The sequence below is a fragment of the Mycteria americana genome, chromosome 23 (assembly GCF_035582795.1).
Source record: "Mycteria americana isolate JAX WOST 10 ecotype Jacksonville Zoo and Gardens chromosome 23, USCA_MyAme_1.0, whole genome shotgun sequence".
Taxonomy (NCBI): Eukaryota; Metazoa; Chordata; class Aves; order Ciconiiformes; family Ciconiidae; genus Mycteria; species Mycteria americana.
In genome coordinates this window covers 2,364,506-2,369,341 of record NC_134387.1, presented here as the reverse complement: position 1 = coordinate 2,369,341, position 4,836 = coordinate 2,364,506, and positions in this window count along the sequence as shown.

The window sequence follows — 4,836 nt, the reverse complement described above, 5'->3', positions numbered from 1 at the left end:
AAAATGATCACAACTGGCAAAGGTGTCATACTTTGACTTTGGTAAATAGTCTTGTACACTGGGAAATTTGGGGAGGTGGTGGTGGGAGCTTCTCAGTGGAATGGGTTCAGTGGTAAAAAGATCTTGGATTGATGTGCAGCACAGGTGACTAGATAAATTGGTGTCCTTGGCAGTGAGGGACCATAGAGGCTTCCTGTCCACTGATATGTATAAGGATCAAGAAAGGTTAATTGCAGCAGAGTTGGAGATGTGCCTGGAATGTGTGCTAATTCTGCCCTCCCCAAATGCTTGACATATTTTAGCTGCCTGTCAGTGTGCATCCAATGATACCATTGCTTGGATTCCAGGCATGCCTTTAAACACCTTTCAGGCTTTTTAAAAAAAACTGGGAGCAAATAATCAGCATTATTCTGATATAACAGCCTGGGCTAAATATTGTTTTAACTTACAAAAGCTGCCAATGGACACGCATAGATACTCACAGAATCACAGAATTGTATAGGTTGGAAAAGACCTTTAAGATCATCGAGTCCAACCATAAACCTAACACTGCCAAGACCACCACTATACCATGTCCCTAAGCACCTCATCCAAACGTCTTTTAAATCCAAAAGCACCTTTTACATCTCTAAGCACCTCATCCAAACGTCTTTTAAACGTCTACTTACTCAGGCACACCCAGACACACTCCCAATGTGCTCTCTTCCACATAAAACAAATTCCCCACCTTTTATATAACAAGCCTAGCTGAGAAGCTAGATAAACTTCCAAAACATGCATGTTACTTTGATGGAGAGAAGGTCTTGGAAAGATCAGGTAACTTTCAAGATAATAAGTCACATCCTGATACTCTCTTCCCCTCTCGACTCTTTCTGTCAATATGTCTTTAGGATCTAAGCTTGTGCACTGGCTCCTTTCTTCATTTTTGTGATAGATCTGGATTCCAGTCCTGGTAGGATCACCACAGCCCTGCCCCTCTCCTGATGCAGATATGCCAGTTGCCTGTGCTATTTTCAAGGCGTTAATCTTACCCTTAAGGCTAATAAGCCTCATGGACAATCCACTCTGCACATTAACCGTAGGCAGTTGTTATTAGGATAAGCACTCTGCTTTGTTGACTGTGAACATAACTCTCCAATTGTTTCTGAGAACGGTCGCTGGCTGCTCTCCACTTAGGAAGTGGCTGCAATCCTCTGTGGGTCCCTCCCATGGAAGTCAGTGGGAATTTTCCATCCATTCCAGTGGGAAATCTCATGGATCACAATGTAAAAAGATCCTTACCGATAGGTGATCCATAAAGCTACTGACACCTAACAAGCTCTGTGACAGCAGATACTTCATATTATATAAGAACACATATTATATAAGAACACTAAGTGAATTCATAAAGGAAAGCTCTATAGTTCCTTCAGATCGTGAACATTCGGTCCAGACCCTTTGCTGACAGGCTATGGACTTATAGGTTGAAAACATTTTCACACTACGGTTATTTAAGGCAACAGGTGGACCATACCTTCAGGGACTTTACCTGTTGTTGCTGCTTTTTACTTCTTTGGTCTTTCCCTGTAGTCCAGTAACAACATCCATCACCTTGCAAGATAAGAAAAAGAGATTAATTGTAGTCTAAGACATGTACGTAAAACATATGGTAAACTGTGGCATAGTCAGCAAAGAAGGAAATAGCACTGGCCAACTACAGTATCAAATAGATAAAATATCAAAATTCTTTCTCCTGCATACGTCCTTTTCTCTGCTTTAGTTCAGGGCTGGGTGTGCATTCCTGTTTGTCCTGTAGTTAGTTACTAAATTCAGAATAAATTTCTTTTGCTCTGCAGCCATTTCTAGCATGATCTTTGAAATCAGTGATATGTTGGTGTCCTAGGCAGTCCTAGGCAGTCAAGGTCTAGGTCTGTAAATTCAGAGGTCTAGTCAAGGTCTGTAAATTCAGAGCTGTAACATGCCCATCCATCTGCTCATGTGAAAACAGACCATCCTCTGGAAAAGGGGGAAAGAGACCACAGGCATATGGCTTATGTGGTACGTGATTCTTCCTGTGCTTCCTTTTCTCTTTGTTGTGAGTTGTACCCCAAAAGGTACAGCAACGACACAACAGCTTTGCCTCCAGGGTGCTCCATCCAGAACAGTTTCCTCTAAGCTGTGCACCCCGGCGTTGGAGGTGCTGCAGGAGTAAATGGATAGCTGAAGCATTATCAATCAAACAATAAACACAGCAGTCAAAATGCAAATATATTGCTAACAGGTCTGACTGATGCAATGAGATTGTGAACAAAAAGAAAAGCTAGAAACAATCTTCTTCCATGTTTGAGTACATGAAGGTCAGAAACTTTACCTCCCTAGCTCAAACAAAATTAAATGACAGATAATAAGGTATTGAGGCTTGTTTGAGAGCTCTTTGTAGAACTATTTGCTCTAGTATTGAGGGCAAATCTACCGAGCTTGTAACACTCCCTTCAAAATTAGTTGGCAGTAAACACTAAAAGCTTATTGGTAAGCTTTTAGATGTATATGCAATACTTTCTAAACAAAAAATGTAAGACTTCAAATATCACAGAATCACTGAATTGTATAGGTTGGAAAAGACCTTTAAGATCACTGAGTCCAACTGTAAACCTAACACTACCAAGACCACCACTATACCATGTCCCTAAGCACCTTGTGCTTAAAATATGGTTATAATTTAAATGAAATTCAGTCAAGCCACAGAAAGGGATTTTTATTTAACCCATCAGTGAAGACTGAAGAGCTGGATTGAGCTCGGTCATGGACAATTTCCATGATAGCAGTCAACCCATACAGAGTTGATTGTGCTTCAGTTTCCCATTGACAGTATCAAGGCAGCAATGCATCCCTTATTTTGTCCATTCAGAACAGTCCTCATGATCTGTAAGCAACTCGGGGAGAGGAGAGTAGGACTCTCTTCACATGGGTAATGATCTTTATCCCTGGGTCAATGGAAGAGTTTAGCCCTGCATCTTTTATTACCATGCATAACCACTCTGTTGTTTTATTCAGATCTCACTCACGTCTCAGAACACTGTTCCATTAATAAATTAATGTAGTACGCAGAGGGTTGCTTTAAAGTAACTAATTCTGATTAAACTAGTAGCAACAAAATTAGAGTCTCAAAGGATCATTATTACACTGCACACACAGTAAAGGTTCAGATTCATCTACACTGCAATTAGACAGAAGCCCAGATTACATTGACTAATTATTTAAAATAACTTTGAATTAAATAATACGTCTTAGAATAATAAGACTCAGCTTTGTTCATACATCTAGTCTGTCTCTCTGGAAGCTCTACCAGTTTGTTCCTTTGGGATCTACTTCAATCTCTGGTCTTCAAACTTTCACTGGATAGTCAATGTCAGGTCAGCATCCCTAAAGAAATAATCCAAAAGATATATAAAGCCTGAGATAATTAAGGCAGTTATTCTCTAGATTTTGAAGATGAAGATTTTAGCTGACCGGGGGAGGGGAGGGGCTTGTCATAACTTCCATGCCATCTAACAGAAGAATACACGTGGAAAGGGTTGAAATATGACAGTTGTCACTTGGAAACTAGATTAGGGCTTTGGACTGAGCTTTGAAGGTCTTGAAACAACAGCCTCTCTGGATACTGCAACCACAAAAGCTTTGAAAGTCACAACCCACGTGAGTACTCCTGCCGAGCAGTGCTCTCAAAGAGCGCTTTGAGGTGTTTCGCATCCCCCATGCATCAGCCAAGAACATCACAACTACAACTCCTTAGTTTCACTTCCCATCAGCAAGGTCCACTCCAAAATACCACTAAACAGGCTATCCTGTATCTTGCAGACACACGCAAGTATTCCTGGATCTAATTACCAAAGTTTGACTCTCCAGAAACGTTCTTTGGATCACCAAGAACCTGCAGCCTGTTGTGAATACAATTAATCTAAAAGACCAGTTTCACCATATGATAAAACATTCTTTTAATAAATAGCAGATGATTTGACCAGGAGTCTGATTTGAAAATAACAAGTTGCAGACCTGGGGCCAGTTTCCTAGTCTCCAAAGGATTGCTTTGCCCTCTGGCAGCCATTCAAGGCTCCAATAAACAGTAAACATTTAGTCTTCAGCCCCAAAATACACACTCCTTCCAAGCACTGATGGAAAGGATGTGTGAATTCAACCATTCACTGAGATCTACCAGAAGAGCAGGCAGGCAGGCAGGCAGCACCAATGCTACCTCATCTTGTATTTTAATCAGCTCCTGACACAAACTACTCTCCAGCATACATGGGGCAGTCAGCAAATGGTCACAGCTCTTTTTACACTGGCATTCTCCAAAAGGATACTTTTATTCTGGGTTACGCACTTTTTAGGATTGGGACAGTCTCCTCTATCCAGGTTTGAAAAATGCCCAGAACAAAAGGCTCTCTGACCCATCGGACCTATTCCAATTGCTACAAAATTTCACTGGCCTTGCAGAATTCAAGCGTCTTTGCAAGTGTTGGTAACATAGATCTGTTCCCTCCCATTATCTATCCATTCATCTCTTTTCTCCCTCCCTCCAGCAATCATGTATCAGGTGAGTCAGCACCTGAAGAGGCTGGGGGCTGATGCCAAAGGGAAGTTCTCCACAGAAAAAAACTGTTCTGTTACTGTTTCTTCATTGGTGTGAAGCATGTAGCAATGCCTAGGTCATGTTGCAGCCTGAGCATGGGAATGCACCAAAGGGAAATGTATCCCTTCAGTAGGAAAACTAGCAAGGCGCCCTTTATTTCTGTTCTGCTTTTGGATGAAATTAAAAAAAAAAAGACAAAGAATTTTAATTACTGCATTATCTTTATT